This window comes from Mauremys reevesii, linkage group 1, assembly GCF_016161935.1.
Source record: "Mauremys reevesii isolate NIE-2019 linkage group 1, ASM1616193v1, whole genome shotgun sequence".
In the NCBI taxonomy this organism is placed as follows: domain Eukaryota; kingdom Metazoa; phylum Chordata; order Testudines; family Geoemydidae; genus Mauremys; species Mauremys reevesii.
The window spans coordinates 303,565,611-303,583,161 of record NC_052623.1 but is presented as its reverse complement, the minus strand read 5'-3'; the positions used below and the strand labels follow the sequence as shown (position 1 = coordinate 303,583,161).

The following is a 17,551-nucleotide window of genomic DNA, read 5'->3' as shown; positions in this document are numbered from 1 at the left end:
AGGATGATGAGGTAGACGAGGCTTTCTTTGGACAACTAACAGAAGTTTCCAGATCACAGGCCCCGGTTCTCCTGGGGGACTTCAATCACTCTGACATGTGCTGGGAGAGCAATACAGAGGTGTACAGACAATCCATGAAGTTTTTGGAGAGTGCTGGGGACAGCTTCCTGGTGCAAGTGCTGGAGGAACCGACTATGGGCCGTGCTCCTCTTGACCTGCTGCTCACAAACAGAAAAGAATTGGCAGGGAAGTAGAAGTGGGTGGCAACCTGGGCAGCAGAGACCATGAGATGGTCGAATTCGGGATCCTGACAAAATGAAGAAAGCAGAGCAGCAGAATACGGACCCTGGACTTCAGAAAAGCAGACTTTGACTCCCTCAGGAAACTGATGGGCAGGATCCCCTGGGAGGCTAGTATGAGGGGCAAAGGAGTCCAGAAGAGCTGGCTGTATTTTAAAGAAGCCTTATTGAGGGGGCAGGAACAAACCATCCCAATGTGTAGAAAGAATAGCAAATATGGCAGGCGACCAGCTTGGCTCAACAGAGAAATCTTCAGTGAGCTTAAACACTAAAGGAAGCTTACAAGAAGTAGAAACTTGGACAGATGACAAGGGAGGCGTATAAAAATATTGCTCGAGCATGCAGGGATGTAATCAGGAAGGCCAAAGCACAATTGGAGTTGCAACTAGCAAGGGATGTGAAAGGTAACAAGGGCTTCTACAGGTATGTTAGCAACAAGAAGGTCAGGGAAAATCTGGGACCCTTACTGAATGGGGGAGGCAACCTAGTGACAGATGATGTGGAAAAAGCTGAAGTACTCAATGCTTTTTTTGCCTCAGTCTTCACAGACAAGGTCAGCTCCCAGACTGCTGCACTGGGCAGCACAGTATGGTGAGGAGGTCAGCAGCCCTCAGTGGTGAAAGAACATGTTAAGGACTATTTAGAAAAGGTGGACATGCACAGGTCCATAGGTCTGGATCTAATACATCCGAGGGTGCTGAGGGAGTTGGCTGATGTGACTGGAGAGCCATTGGCCTTATCTCTGAAAACTCATGGTGATTAGGGGAGGTCCCAGATGATTGGAAAAAGGCAAATATAGTGCCCATCTTTAAAAAAGGGAAGAACGAGAATCCGGGAAACTACTGACCGGTCAGCCTCACCTCAGTCCTTGGAAAAATCATGGAGCAGGTCCTCAAGGAATCAATTTTGAAGCACTTGGAGAAGAGGAAGGTGATCAGGAACAGTCAACATGGATTCACCAAGAGCAAGTCATGCGTGACCAACCTGATTGCCTTCTATGATGAGATATCTGGCTCTGTGGATATGGGGAAAGCGGTGGATGTGATAAATCTTGACTTTAGTAAAGCTTTTGATATGGTCTTCCACCGTATTCTTGCCAGCAAATTAAAAAAGTATTGGATTAACTGGATTGGATGAATAGACTATAAGGTGGATAGAAAGCTGTCTAGATTGTCAGACTCAATGGGTAGTGATCAATGGCTCGATGTCTAGTTGGCATCCGGGATCAATCGGAGTGCCCCAAGGGTCGGTCCTGGGGCCGGTTTTGTTCAACATCTTCATTAATGATCTGGATGATGGGCTGGATTGCACCCTCAGCAAGTTTACAGATGACACTAAGATGGGGGAAAGGTAGATATGCTGGAGGGTAGAGATAGGGTCCAGAGTGACCTAGACCAATTGGAGGATTGGGCCAAAAGAAATCTGATGAGGTTCAACAAGGACAAGTGCAGAATTCTGCACTTAGGACAGAAGAATCCCATGCACTGCTACGGGTTGGGGACCAACTGGCTAAGGGGCAGTTCTGCAGAAAAGGACCTAGGGGTTACAGTGGATGAGAAACTGGAATTGAGTCAACAGTGTGCTCTTGTTGCCAAGAAGGCTAACGGCATATTGGGCTGCATTAGTAGGAGCATTGCCATCAGAACAAGTGATTATTCCCTTCTATTCGGCACTGGAGGCCACATATGGAATATTGCGTCCAGTTTTGGGCCCCCACTACAGAAAGGATGTGGACAAATTGGAGAGAGTCCAGCAAAGGGCAATGTAAATTATTAGGGGGCTGGGGCACATGACTTCTGAAGAGAGGCTGAGAGAACTGGGCTTATTTAGTCTGCTGAAGAGAAGAGTGAGGTGGGATTTGATAGCAACCTTCAACTACCTGAAGGCGGGTTTCAAAGAGGATGGAGCTAGGCTGTTCTTAGTGGTGGCAGATGACAAAACAAGGAGCAATGGTCTGACGTTGCAGTGGGGGAGGTCTAGGTTGGATATGAGGAAAAACTATTTCACTAGAAAGGTGGTGAAGCAATGGAATGGGTTACCTAGGGAGGTGGTGGAATCTTCATACTTAGAGGTTTTTATGGCCCGTCTTGACATAGTCCTGGCTGGGATGATTTAGCTGGGGTTGGTCCTGCTTTGAGCAGGAGGTTGGACTAGATGACCTCCTGAGGTCTCTTCCAACCCTAATATTCTGTGTTTTCTAAATATGAACAAATATCCTTTGCAGAATTACCACAAACCAACTGAATCTTAGTATCCCCATTATGTGTCAGCCACAGAATCACATCCCTGCTAGAGCTCTAAAATATCATCTAGCACAATCATCACTATTAATTATTAGATAAGCTCCAGCAGTAAGTTCAGTGGCCCACATGGAACATCAGCGATATACTTGATAATAGTTTTGCACTTCAGTAGGGCCTTTCATGCAAGACTCTTACAATGCTTTTACAGACATGAATTAATTAAGCCGCTCAATATACCTACCATGTGAAGCTGGTAGTTTTATATATTATTTTACAGATGGGTACACTAAATGCTCCTCAAGGACATTGAGGAGTTAGGTGAACTGGCCATGGTCAAAGACAGAGACAATGATGGAGACCAATTAAATAGATCCTCTACCCTCAAAATAAACCCTGACATCTAATTTAAGGAGGAGATGTGATAACTACAACAAAGGTCGTACCTCTGCCTATTCAGTTACCAATAGCAGACCAATAACGAGATCCACTTATATAACTAGAGTGACACATTCCCTGTAATAAGTCAGTGGTGTGAGATGGTACCCATTAAATCTTGAGCAAGCCCAGAAGAGCTGTTGTACACAAAAATGTTAAAGTAATCTAGAACAATAAGCATGGGCAACCCCAGTGTCATGAGTGGATGGGAACTCTGATGAGGCAGAGTTTACACTATAAGTATTCTCATCTTAAACCTATCCCCAAACTCCCCAAACAGGATAGAATATGTTACATGAAGAATGTAAACCCCTAAAATTTAGAAACAAAATAAAGTTAAAAATAGATACATAATAGAGTGAACTAATGACAACAAGTACAGAAACAAAAAGTTTCACTTGGTAAAAAATATTCAGGCATCTTCAATATTTGAAATTTCTCTTAAATGTTCATTTCTAGCAAATATCCAACAGATTTACATCGCTGAAGTGTTTCAGGTTGACCCACTTAATTTTAATATTCCAAATTATGTGCTATAATTACTACATGAAATAAATATCTTTCTCAGGCGTGAATAATCCTGTGATGTATTACAAAAACAGTCACATAAGCAAAAATATAAATTTAAAATTATGGGCATATTTCTGTTCTCTCCTGAGAAGAAACATAAAAATCAGGCAGCTTTGCATCAAACCTAGAGAAATGCCTAGAAACACCATAAAACTGCATATAAATAAATAAATATGACAAACCGTATACTTGCAGGTAAAACAAGTGTTCAGAGAGCTGTGTAATAATAATAATCATAATAATTAACAAACTGATCCCTATGAACCTGCAATTTCTAGTATTCCTCAAAGGCTGTGAATATACTTAGATGAAACAGGATCTTCCTCATTAGGCTTGATAGGTAGACTTGGTTGAAACACTCAAAATAAATTACTGCTTAGGAACTCTGCCTTTGTCAGTGCTGAGGGAAGTAAAATAACAGTCACAATAATAAAAAATGTTCTCAGTTGCCTCTATCCTTAGAAACCCGATTATTATTGAGATATAGATGTTAACTGAGACTGTTTAAGCTCAAAATGACACTGCTGTCAAACGGCTGAAATATTAGTTTGTACACAGGTCTTTGTACCTACATCTTCTCTTCCATTGTCACAGAAAGGAGTTTCTCCATCACTGCACAAAGCTAAATTCTGCTTGTCTCCATATAAATTAATAAACAGAGCTACATCCAAGGTGGAACAGATAGTTTAGCATAAATAGTTTGCACAACTGTAAGGCAGGGATTCTCAACCTTTTTCGTTGACCCCTCTCTCCCCCGCTATAAAAATTCCACAGCCCACTTGTGCCACAAGAACTGTTTTTCAGATTAAAAGCCAGGACTGGCATTAGGAAGTATCAAGCAGAGCAATTTCCCAGAGACCCATGCCACAGGGGCCCCCGTGAAGCTAAATTGCTCTGGCTTCAGTTTCAGCTCTGGGCAGAGGGGCTTGGGATTCGGCTTTCTGTCCTGAGCCCCAGTGAGTCTTAACACTGGCCCTACTCTCCGGTTTATTTTGGTGGACCCCTGAAACCTGCCTGCAGGCCCCCCCCCCTCACCGAAGGGCCTTAGACTCCTGGTTGAGAACTCCTGTCATAAGGGACCATTCAAGGTAGAGTGGCCCATTAACACCCCTGCAAGTCATAAGCCAAAAAAGGAGGTTAGTGGGTTACAGTGTTGTAATAAGCCATAAATGCTGTATCTCGAGTATTTTAATGGCAGGGTGAAACACAGAAGTCTAGGGATGGTGCTGAAGGTCTCTGCCACTGGAAACTGCAAACTGCCTAGTACAATTACTCAGCCTGAGACGTGGGCAGAGCACCAGATCGACCCCTCCCCCCCGGCTGAACCTGCCAGGGACTGTGTCAGGGCCACAAGTGCTTAGAGCCCAAAGGCCTCTCTCCTCGTGGTGTGGCCTGGAGCATCCCTTCCACGCTGACCCCCCTGCCGGGGCTGTGCCCGGCGCTGCAAAGCGGCTCGCTCCCCCTCACAGCTCGTGTGGCCAACAGCGGCTCTCGCCTCCCCCTCCCCCTTGTCTCTGCCTCGCTCCCCGCAGCCCCCGGTCGCCCCGCCCCCGCCCCGGACCGGCAGGCTGCGCCCAGGGCAGCAGACAATGGAAAGCTCCCCGCGCGCTCCCCTCCCAGCCGGGCCAGCGGAGCTGCCGCCCCGCCCCCCGAGCTGCCGCAGAGGGGGGCGGCGCGGCGCGCAGGCGCGGCGAGCCCCGGCAGCAGGGTGGGCGCCCCGGCTCCCGTTACCGCCCCTGCCCAGCTGCCGCGGGCCCCCGCTGGGCCGGTGACAGGTGGCGCTGGCTGCCAGTGAGCCCAGCGGCCAGGAGACCCGGCGGCTGCTGCTGCTGCTTGCACGGAGCTCGCCACCGCAGCCCGTGGGTGGGGCAGCAGGGCACAGAGACCCCCCGGGGGTACGTGGAGCAGCCGCCCCCGCCTGGCGCCCCCTATCTACAGACAGTAGCTCCCCCCGCATGCACCGCCCCCCGGCAGGGCTGCGCCGCTCGCTGCACTGCGTTTGCGGCTGCGAGGGGAGCGCGGCGCCTCCAGGGCACACGCCGCGGGACCGGCGAGGCGGCTAGTGCCACGCGCCAGCAAAGCAGGGCAGGATCCTGCGAGGCCAGATCCGGCGCCCCTGGCTTCAGCCGGGGAGCTGCTCAGCGTGAACACACCTGGTCACAAGCGTCACCAAGAGCTGGGACAGGCGGGGTCCCTCCCTCCCAGGCACTGGCACAGCAGCTGCTCTGGCGGTAGGGGGACGTGTCTGTTTTCAACGCTGGACGTGGCAGGGGTTTTCTCTTCTATTCCAGGCTGCATACACATGAAAACTTCTACATCCCTTCCTTCTTCCTACCTAGCAACTCGCATTCCCCGCCGCCCGCAGCACAGTCTCCTTCCTCTCCTGCCCCCCCCCCGACACTCTGAATTACTGCCCCTCCCTAAATTCACTAACCCCTTGTAACACACTCTAGCACAGTCCCGGCACAGGGCCACTCTCCCCCCACCGCAATCCGATCCTGTGCAGTCTTCTCCCAGTGGAAGCCTGCCACTCTTTCTGTGGGGTGCAACCCGCACCCCATTCCCGTAATGCACTGTGCAACCCCCCCACCCCGTCTCCCCATCCACACTTAATACATTCTGCCACCCTTCCCATCAAGCCCTCTCCGCCAGCCCCCAGCAGCAGCACGACGCCCTCCGTGCACTCTGCAGCCCTTCCCCACAGACCCCTGAATAACTTCCCTCCCACACTAGTAGAGCAGAGTGCTTTCGACCTGTACACAACGACAAAGAAACACAATGAAACCACGAGCAAGACACAACTCGCTGGGTTTCGTTTGCAATTCCGGGCTCACTGTTCCAGTGCAAACTCCCACACATACAATAAAAGCCGTCCCCAGTCATCCTCGGTAGTTTGTGCCGTGCTGCATGCCCACAGTTAATACGGTCATTACACTTCAATCCACTCAAAGCGGGCTCATTTGAAATGGTGAAAGCCAACATGTTAAAAACAGCCGCTCTGCCAAGCATAAACGTAGGCTGTACTCACACAAGGATGTGAGGGTGTGTTACACCCTGTAGTAAGAGATACCTGTAGATCCATATGTATAAATAGCGACATCCGTATTTAACAAGCTTTCTCGGTCTTTAGAAATCGCGTAGAATTGTATTGAAAGAGCTAGAATTACCCACCTTGTTTTTGGCAAATTCTTTTAGGATGAAGCACATGTGAAAATGGCACGACCCTACGAGGAGTGTTAGAAAGTGTGGATTGAGACCCTCTCTTTTCTTTTCTTTTCTTTCCTGCTTTCTAAAGAGTGGAAATTTCCATCATGTGATAGGGGGCAGCATCCCCAGCCTCTCATTTCACCCGGACCCCTCCCTTTCAGAAAAAACCACCAATGGTAGTGAGCTAGCAACCTGAGATGTAAACAAAAAGCATCCTCCCAGGTGGACGTGTTCAGCTGTTCTGCGTGTGAAAGAGACAAGAGGGAGCATGGCTATGAAGAAAAGTAGCACAATTATTTTCTAAACAGAATAGAATTGACTCTATTCCAAGTAATTTTATTCTGTTATAATTTAATATACAGTTTTAGGGAGTTGTGTTTTAATGTATGCTTTTTGCGTAATGTGCTGTGATGTCTGTACATATTCAGGGCTTACAAAAGAAAGGACCTAATGATGTTGAGTAGGGTATATTTAACCTCATTTTCAATACTTCATCATAATTGTTTGTCCAGTAGAAGTGGGAACAGAAATGTATAAGATTCAAAGCCTGAGTTGCAATCTCTATGTATCCAATGGCTATATTATTTATCATTATAGACGTTTAAAAGAATCCTTTAAAACTGATCCCATGTACAATTTTTGACCATCCCTCTGTTGAGTCATAATGCCATTAAACTTACCTGTTTTTTTAAGGAAAACTACTAGTTGCCAAATAACCCAGCGAGAGTTGTGTCTGCTTGAATTTGGTCCCCTTTGTTTTTTGATATTCCAATGACAGTACAGTTTGGCATATAGCATATTTTATCTGTGGGCAGAGTAACAAATTGTTTAATATAGGACCACAACTCACTGATCTACATATTCTCCCTTGGAGTGTGGTAATCTTATTAATAAGAAGTATATTAAGTATTTACATATTATTAATATAACATAACTACCATTTTGCTATTTCAGATGAGCTCATCATGCCCTTAGACAGTATGCCGCTGTCATTCTTTGAGCCAGTGCCTCTGTTTTTATTTTCCCTTGCATGCTAGTTGGACTGTGTAAATTAAATATGTTGATACAGTGCTCGGCCCCAATATGAGGACATCAGGAACTTACCCACTCTTGAAGATGATGCTTTTGTAGGAAGGGCCCCCTGAGATTATTGAAACTGAAATAATTGTTATAAATCTAACCGACTTTTCAAGGTTTATATTGTTATGTTAAACTTTTCATTCTGTTTAAACAATGGAACTGATTAGTTGCTAGTAAGTTTCATCAGGGCCCGCCCTAAACCAAATGGTGCCCCAGGTGAAGAGCTTCTTCGGTGCCTGCCCCCCTCCAGCACTTTCCTTACATGTCCATTCCTTATCTTCAGGAAAATCTGCTTCAGGGCATCTTTTATTTTCTACGGGAGGAGAGAGGGACAGGAAGTATGAGGGAGAGCAAAAGTCTATGTTCTGCAGTCTTAGAAAGTCATCAAACATTATGTGTTAAGCATGGCGAAAGAAATAACTTTTTTTTATATTGTTGAGTAGATAGGGGTTACATAGATATCTCTGGCATCTCATTAAATATGACCTTTATTAGTCCTAAAACACAAGTATACTTTCACAATTACACAATAAAACAATAACACAAGGTTAACAATATCACAGCTGGGCTCCCACTTCGTTCTTATATCTCACTGACTGACTGGTGATGTCTCGCCCCTTATATATCCACGAGGACATGGTTGACAACATTCTAGAAGGGTCAAGGAAAGTCTGGAAGGTTCCATGAGATTCTACAAAGGTCCAGAACATTCTAGGAGATTAGTGAAAAATAAATCCACATATGGAATACCTGAAACATTTTACTTCAAACATTCTATTTTCCCTTTTGTCGCTAACAACAAAAACAGCACCCTGGCCCTGGCGCCCTCCAAGCCCAGCACCCCAGGCTGTTGCTTGGGTCACCTACCCCTAAATCCGGCCCTGAGTTTCACTTTGGTTGTTATACATGAACAGCAGAGCAGGCTCTTGTGCTTGAATTCGGACAACACAGGGGGATAGTTAAATCCAATCTCCATGACATAGCTTGCCCTTTTTTTTTTTCTATAAACTCAACTAAGTATTTCATGCAACACTTAGTGTTTTTAAAAGTAGCCCCCCACATTCTACCTCAAAAAATTAAACCTAAATAATGAGCCATTAAGATCCATTATGACAACTTAGTATGTATTGCTGTAGATATTAATTGAATAGTTCCAGTCCTTGAAAAGTCACATCCCTTTGCCTTAATATCCTCTCTCCTCACAACAATATATTTCCTCTCTGCTTTTCCTCCACCTGCATTACCCTGATGGAAACAATCTGTTCCACAGATCGTTTAATCTAACATGATTCATTCTTTTATAGTTTTATGCATGTTTTTGCTCAAAAATTCAATTCCAATTTACTTTCTGAAAAAGAATTCACCACCTTAGGATTAAACTTTTTCAAGGGAAATTCTTCAGGTAACTATAACATGTTATCTGAATACTTCGTAATGGTGTACCTCTAGGTAGGTTAAAATTAAATTTCAGACACTATGTAGTTCAAAACAGTATCCGCTTTTTCACCATTACTATGATAGCTACCAGCCATTTTGGATTTTTGGTATATATGACAGATTTTTTTAAAATTTTAATTCATACACCCACAAAAGTAATCATTGTTACTGTATTTTTTATATTTCTTTTGATTGCAAAATATTAAGTGAGCTCTGTTTCCTACAGTAGGTATTTCTAAGATTCCTAAGCATGGATGATGCATATATTATATGAGCTTCAAAGTGAGGTATATTATTTTTATTATTCATGTTGAGGTAGCTAATGGACAACCAGATTGGGACCACCATGTTACTAGGTGTTGCACAAACACAGAAAATGGCAGTCCCTGCACCAACCAGCTATTTGAGATAGCTAGTCATTTTCCAAATGGTAATCCAGTGTAAAGTTAGTTAATTAAAATTTAGTCATTTCAGGTACTGGAAGCATTTTAAGTAATTTGTTTTAATTTATTCTTACCATTTTCCTCACCACTAAATTAACCTCTCTCTCTCTATATATATATTCAGTACAATAATTACAATATATTTTTAAATAAAGTAATAACATCGCACAGGTCAGTTACATCCATAACCCTTATTGAAATGAAATGTTTTCTTGGCTGAACCAAACAATAAAACTTTTATAACTCAAAATAAATTACATAAAACATTGCTTCGCATCCAGAAAGTGACTATAAAATGGCATTGCAGGGTTCCATAGTTATTTTCTTTCAGTGACTTACTTACGAACCTTTTCTCAGTTTACAAATAAAAACAGTTTTCCTGACTGCTAGCCCTGAAAACTCACCCTGGGATCTGAAAGTCAAGCTGTTTTCTTTGTGGCTCATGCCAAAACAGACTCCAGCTGACTGAGTTGCTCTGCAGTACTGACAAGAATGAAAAGAAATAACACATATTTTTGTCAGTAAAATGAACAGATGTAACACTGAATACACAACATGAACAAATTCTCCGCGAATAGTAGGATAAGAAGTTTATAGTCAGTTTGTAGAGAAGAGCTGTGCTTTAAAGCAAGTTCCCATGCTGTTATGTTACAGGGGAACTTCTCAAATCAAGATACTGAGACTCATCAGTGAGATACATAACTATGCACTTTACTGACCCTTTTTGCATTGTATGAGTATTGACATAGCACTAACTAAACTCACATCCTTCTGTCCCAGCATGCTATGAGTTTAGTGTAAAACCTGAGATGGATTCCTTGGAAGGCAGTCTCTCTATTGTTTTCTCCAAAGTCCTGGTCAGGAATACGAAGATCTGTCATTGGAACAGCCATACTGAGTCAGACCAATGGTCCATCTAGCCCAGTATCCTGTTCTGACAGTGGCCAATGTGAGGTTCTTCAGAGAGAATGACCAGAACCATCCATCCCTTGTCGCCCATTCCCAACTTCTGGCAAACAGAGGTCAGGGACACTTCAGAGCATGGTTTTCCATCCCTGCCCATCCTGGCTAATAGCCTTGGTGGACCTATCCTCCGTGAAATTATCCAGCTCCTTTTTGAACCCTCTTATAATCTTGGCCTTCACAATATTCTCTGGCAGAGTTCCACAGGTTGACTATGCGTCATGTACAGAAGTACTTCTTTTTGTTTGTTTTTAAACATGCTGCCTATTAATTTCATTTGGTGATCCCTAGTTCCTGTGTTATAAGAAAGAGTAAATAACAGTTCCTTATTTACCTTCTCCACACCAGTCATGATTTTATAGGCCTCTATCATATCCTCCCTTAGGCCTTGTCTACACTACAAGACTATTTCGAATCTACTTAAGTCGAATTTGTGGATTCGACCTTATGAAGTCGAATTTGTGTATCCACAGTAAATACAGTAATTCGAATTTCTGAGTCCACATTAACGGGGCCGGCGTCGACTTTCGAAGCGGTGCACTGTGGGAAGCTATCCCACAGTTCCCGCAGTCCCCGCTGCCCATTGGAATGCTGGGTAGAGCTCCCAATGCCTGCTGGGGGAAAAAATGTGTCGAGGGTGGTTTTGGGTAACTGTCGTCATCGAACCATCAATCACGCCCTCCCTCCATGAAAGCGCCGGCGGGAAATCTGTTTGCGCCCTTTTCTGGTCGGTTACAGCGCGGACGCCACAGCACTGCGAGCATGGAGCCCGCTGCGATCATCGCTGCACTTATGGCCGTTGTCAACTCCTCGCACCTTATCGTCCACCTCTTCCACAGTCAGCTGCTGAGAAATCGGGCGAGGAGGCTCCGGCAGCGCGGTGAGGAGAGTGGCGCAGACCTTTCAGAAAGCAGGGTACGCCGCGCCGTGGAGATCATGGTGGCAATGGGTCAAGTTCATGGTGTGGAACGGCGATTCTGGGCCCGGGAAACAAGCACGGACTGGTGGGACCGCATAGTGCTGCAGGTCTGGGATGAAACAGAGTGGCTGCGAAACTTCAGGATGCGTAAGGGCACTTTCCTTGAACTCTGTGACTTGCTGTCCCCTGCCCTGAAGCGCCAGGACACATGGATGCGAGCAGCCCTGAGTGTGCAGAAGCGAGTGGCCATAGCCCTCTGGAAACTTGCAACGCCAGACAGCTACCGGTCAGTAGCGAACCACTTTGGCGTGGGCAAATCTACCGTGGGGGTTGCTGTGATTCAAGTAGCCCACGCAATCGTTGAGCAACTGCTCTCAAAGGTAGTGACTCTTGGAAACGTCCAGGTCGTCATAGATGGCTTCGCCGCGATGGGATTCCCAAACTGCGGTGGGGCTATAGATGGGACTCACATCCCTATCCTGGCACCAGCCCACCAGGCCAGCCAGTATATTAACCGAAAGGGCTACTTTTCAATGGTGCTGCAAGCACTGGTGGACCATAGGGGACGTTTTACCAACATCTTCGTCGGGTGGGCGGGCAAGGTTCATGACGCACGTGTGTTCAGGAACTCTGGTCTGTTTAGACGCCTCCAGGCAGGAACTTTCTTCCCGGACCACAAAATAACGGTTGGGGATGTGCAGGTGCCTACAGTGATCCTCGGGGACCCAGCCTACCCGCTAATGCCCTGGCTCATGAAGCCCTATACAGGCGCCTTGGACAGTGAGAAGGAACTCTTCAACTACCGGCTGAGCAAGTGCAGAATGGTGGTGGAGTGTGCTTTCGGACGTCTTAAGGGGAGGTGGCGGAGCTTACTGACTCGCTCGGACATCAGCGAAAAGAATATCCCCGTAGTTATTGCTGCTTGCTGTGTGCTCCACAATGTCTGTGAGAGCAAGGGCGAGACCTTTTTGGCCGGATGGGAGGTTGAGGCAAATCGCCTGTCTGCTGTTTACGCTCAGCCAGACACCCGTGCCGAAAGAATATCCCAGCGGGAAGCGCTGTGTATCCGGGAGGCTTTGAAAGCAAGTTTCCTCGGAGAGCAGGGAAACCTATGACTCTCCACTTGATTTTAAGAGAAGCTGATCCTGGGCCTGTGTCTCTATGTGTTGAGTGAGATCTGCGGTTACATACCCCGTTCTCCAAGTTTCCCCCACTTCCAAAACACATTTTAAAACAAATTAAATGGAACAGTTATTGTTAATAAATCTTTCTTTTACTTTGCATTTCTGTTCAGGGGTTGAAACATGGACGCATACTGTGCTGGGTACGGTGTGCACTGATGTACAGACCGCTTGTACAATACAGGACGGACAGCCTCCTGCTCCTACATAGGTCTCTGGGGTGGGGGACGGTTTCAAGTGGTTGTGCATGTAGGGGTGGGTTTGCAGGAAGGGGCGAGTGGTGCCGTCTTTGGATAGGGATTTGGATGCAGGCTCTGGGCTGTGGGTTTGGGCATAGGAAGGGGTGAGGGGTGTGGGGGAAGGGTGAGTATCTGTCCGTGGATGAGGGCTCTTGTTGGGGCTCAGGGCAGCAGAGAGGATCGCGCCTACGGTGGAAGTGCATGGTAAGGGCAGCATGCCTTAACATTAGGGGGTGGCAGGCGCTAGGACCATGGACAAGCGTACACATCACAGAATGACCCGGGGCAGCATACACCACACAGAGTGACCCTGGTGACTACTGACTGCAGTCTGTGTGTGCCCTGCAGTTGATCCTGCCCCCGATAGTCTGTACCCTGCTAATGTAGGCTATCCCGTGCAATTATAAATCCCCTGCCCGCCCCCTACATACACAGTCTTCTGACACGAAAGACGTGATGGAAAGAGTGAACAACAGCAAACAGCTTTTATTAATCTACTACATAGTGGGGTGATGAAACTTGGATTTGGGACTGGGTGATCCTGTAAGGGAAGCGCTTCTACACAGTTATAGTGTCAGAGGTGTGTGGTACATTAGCGCTCAGCTGTGGTGCAGTGACAGTTCTCACGGCCCCTACCGCCCCTCCGTCTTGTAATTTTCGGTGAGGGGGGGACAGGACTTCTTGGCGTTGGAGGGTGGTTGCAGATACAGTGCAGGGGGGCTCTCTCCTCCTGCCTGCGGTCCTGCAGAACATCAACAAGGCGCCGGAGCGTGTCCGTTTGCTCCCTCATTAGCCCAAGCAGCGTTTGAGTCGCCTGCTGGTCTTCCTGCCGCCACCTGTCCTCCCGTTCGCTGTGTTGGCGCTGCTGCTGAGAGAGGGTCTCCCTCCACTGGCTCTGCTGGGCCGCCTCGGCTCTGGAGCAGGCCATCAGTTCCGCGAACATCTTGTCCCTAGTCTTTCTCTTTCGCTGCCTAATCTGAGCCAGCCTCTGCGAGGGGGATGCCGGGGCAGTCCGGGAAAGAGCAGAAGCTGTGTGATGGGAAACAGTAAGTGATTTCCTTGAACAGATACATGTTTGCGAACAGTGAACACAGTCTAGTCAGTTTCTCTGAACAAGACCATACAGGGCACCAAGTTCCACGAGATCTCAGGACAAGTTCGAGATTTCGGAATACGCTCTCATTGGCGGCGCCATTGCACAGGAGAGCGGACAAGCGGGGAGAGACAGCTGAATCCGTCTTGCAGACAGTTCTGGTAAGCCTTAAAGTAGATAATGCTTATCAGTTAGTGGATAGCTGTGCTCTCCTGCTAAAGGCAATCTGGAAAGCAGAAAGGCTGAGCCTTTTCCAGCCCCTCCCGCCAGTGCACGGGACAGATCAATGTATGCTTGTTCTCTATGGCCTCCAGCACGTGGCTGTTAAGCGAGGGTCATTGTTATGCAACCTAATTTTAAACCATTAACAATAGTAACAATACACTAATTGCCCTACTTAGATGCAGCCTTTCCAGAACGACATCACCCTGAGGCGGGTCACTCGTAGTCAGAAAGAGCGGATGCTAAGGGAAGCCCTGCACAGACCAGGACCATATGCAGCAATGCTGGTGGAGGCGATGATTCCTCTCTATATTAGGATGTCCTGGTGCGGAAGAGTGTGCTTCCACGGAGCACCCAATAAGGCACCTCTCCCCAGGAACCTCCTGCGGAGGCTTTTCGAGCAGCTCTCTGAGAGCTTTGTTGAACTGTCCCAAGAGGATTATTGTTCAATCCCTATATGTGTGGACCTACTATTTATATAGTTTGACATTGAAAATTTTTTATATAGTATTTCTATTTTTTCTATACCTGTTTTTTAAAAAATAAATGTTTCCATGTTTATAGCACTTACCGCCTGATCCTTCCCCTGATTCTGAGTCTGGGTTAACGGGCGGGGACGGTTGGTAGGGGATCTCTGTGAGGGTGATGAAGAGATCCTGGCTGTCAGGGCAAGCGGTATTGTGTTCGCTGTCGCCTGCGCCGTCCTCCACAAACCCTTCCTCATCTTCCCCATCGGCGAACATCGCCGAGGAACTGTCCAGGTACACTATGCCATCCTCAGAGTCCACGGTCACTGGTGGGGCAGTGGTGGCAGACCCACCGAGAATGGCATGCAATGCCTCGTAGAAGCGGCATGTCTGGGGCTGTGCTCCGGAGCGTCCGTTGGCCGCTCTGACTTTTTGGTAACCTTGTCTCAGGTCCTTGACTTTCATGCGGCACTGCATCGCATCCCGGCTGTATCCTTTGTCTATCATGGCTTTGGAGACCTTCTCGAAAGTCTTTGCATTCCGCTTGTTGGAGCGCAGCTCCGAGAGCACAGACTCCTCGCCTCACACAGCAATCAGATCCTTGACTTCCCGGTCAGTCCATGCTGGGGACCTCTTTCTATTCTTGGATTGCCCAGACTCCTCTGCTGGAGAGCTCTGCATCGTTGCAGGTGCTGCGGAGCTCGCCCCGATGTCCAACCAGGACGTCAGATTCAAAGTGCCCAGACAGGAAAAGGAATTCAAATTTTCCCGGGTCGTTTCCTGTGTGGCTGGTCAGAGCATCCAAGCTCGGACTGCTGTCCAGAGCGTCAACAGAGTGGTGCAGTGTGGGATAGCTCCCGGAGCTACTAAGTTCGATTAGCATCCACACCTAGCCTAATTCGAGCTAGCCATGTCGAATTTAGCGCTACTCCACCTGTCGGGGTGGAGTACCAAATTCGAACTAAAGAGCCCTCTAGTTCGAATTAAATGGCTTCCTGGTGTGGACGGTTGAGCGGTTAGTTCGAATTAACGCTGCTAAATTCGACTTAAAGTCCTAGTGTAGACCAGGCCTTAGTTGTCTCTTTTCCAAACTGAAAAGTCACAGTCTTATTAATCTCTCCTCATATGGAGCAGTTCCATACCCCTAATCATTTTTGTTGCCCTTTTCTGTACCTTTTCCAATTCCAATATATCTTTTTTGAGATGGGGTGACCACATCCACACAGTATTCAAATTGTGGGCATACCATGGATTTATATAGAGGCAATATGATATTTTCTGCCTTTTTATCTATCCTTTTCCTAATGATTCCCAACATTCTGTCAGTTTTTTTGACTGCTGCTGCCCATTGAGTGACTGTTTTCAGAGAACTATCCACACTAACTCCAAGATCTTTCTTGAGTGGTAACAGCTGCTTTAGACCCCATCATTTTATATGTATAGTAGGGATTATGTATTCCAATGTGCGTGACTTTGCATTTATCAACACTGAATTTCATCTGCCATTTTGTTGCCCAGTTACCCAGTTTTGTGATATCCCTTTGTAATTCTTTGCAGTCTGCTATGGACTTAACTAGCTTGAGCAATTTTGTATAATCAGCAAATTTTGCCACCTCACAGTTTACCCCTTTTTCCAGATCATTTAGGAATATGTTGAACAGTACTAGTCCCAGTACATACCCTTGGGGGAGCAGGGCCGGCTCCAGGCACCAGCTAAGGAAGCAGGTGCTTGGGGCAGCCAATACAAAGGGGCGGCACTCCGCCCGCTATTGAGGCGGCACGTCTGGGTCTTCTGCGGGAATTTGGTGGCGGGACCCTCAGTCCCTCTCTTCCTCTTTGAGCTGCCACTGAAGTGCCTCCAAAGAGGAAGGGAGGGAGTGAAGGACCCGCCGCCGAACTGCTGTTGAAGGGTGGAGTGGTGCGATTGAGCTGCCGCCACTGATCAACTTTTTTTTTCCCCCGCCACTTGGGACAAGAGAAAACCTGGAGCCGGCTCTGTGGGGGAGAGCACTATTTACCTCTACATTCTGAAAACTGACCATTTATTACTACCCTTTGTTTTCTATCTTTTAACCAGTTACTGATCCCTGAGAGGACCTTCCCTCTTATCGCAGGACAGATTACTTTGCTTAAGAGCCTCTGGCGAGGGACCTTGTCATAGCTTTCTGAAAATCAAAGTACACTATTTCCACTCTTGTCCTCATGCTTTTTGACTCCCTCAAAGAATTCTAGTAAATTGGTGAGGCATGATTTCCCTTTACAAAAACCATGCCCAGTATTTTATGCATAATATTTAGAATTGCATATTCCCTCCCATACTTTCCGCCTTCTAATTACACTTGTGTGTTCCAATCGCCATGAGTTTTCAAAGATAATGGCCAATGGCTCTGCAATCACATCTGCCAACTCCTTTAGCACCCTTGGATGCAGCGCATCTGGCCCCACGGACTTGTGCTCGTCCAACTTTTCTAAAAAGTCCCGAACCACTTCTTTCTCCACAGAGGGCTGGTCACCTCCTCCCCATGCTGTGCTGCCCAGTGCAGTAGTCTGGGAGCTGACCTTGTTTGTGAAGACAGAGGCAAAAAAAAGTATTGAGTACATTAGCTATTTCCACATTCTCTGTCACTAGGGCCTGGTCTACACTGGGGGGGGGGGGAATGATCTAAGATACACAACTTCAGCTACGAGAATAGCGTAGCTGAAGTCGATGTATCTTCGATTGACATAGATTGACTTACTTCGCATCCTCGCGG

General features: G+C 46.9%; 1 protein-coding gene and 2 long non-coding RNA genes across 8 annotated transcripts in view; 1 reads left to right on the top strand and 2 right to left on the bottom strand.

Annotated features, from left to right (window-relative positions):
- The window catches only part of SLC38A4 (solute carrier family 38 member 4), a 67,476-nt gene extending 60,583 nt beyond the window's left edge, over positions 1-6,893 (bottom strand). For all 3 annotated transcript variants that reach the window (XM_039504378.1, XM_039504380.1, XM_039504381.1), the window contains exon 1: positions 6,719-6,893. The gene's annotated coding sequence lies outside the window, so the exon portion shown is untranslated. The remainder of the gene's footprint in view (positions 1-6,718) is intronic.
- The window catches only part of LOC120385894, an 82,501-nt gene that overhangs the window by 35,975 nt on the left and 28,975 nt on the right, over positions 1-17,551 (top strand). The window lies entirely within an intron of this gene.
- The window catches only part of LOC120385901, a 78,501-nt gene continuing 69,254 nt past the window's right edge, over positions 8,305-17,551 (bottom strand). The window contains exons 2-3 of the long non-coding RNA XR_005589407.1: positions 10,119-10,197; positions 8,305-8,545 (exon numbers count right to left, since the gene is read on the bottom strand). This is a non-coding gene — a long non-coding RNA (uncharacterized LOC120385901). The remainder of the gene's footprint in view (positions 8,546-10,118; positions 10,198-17,551) is intronic.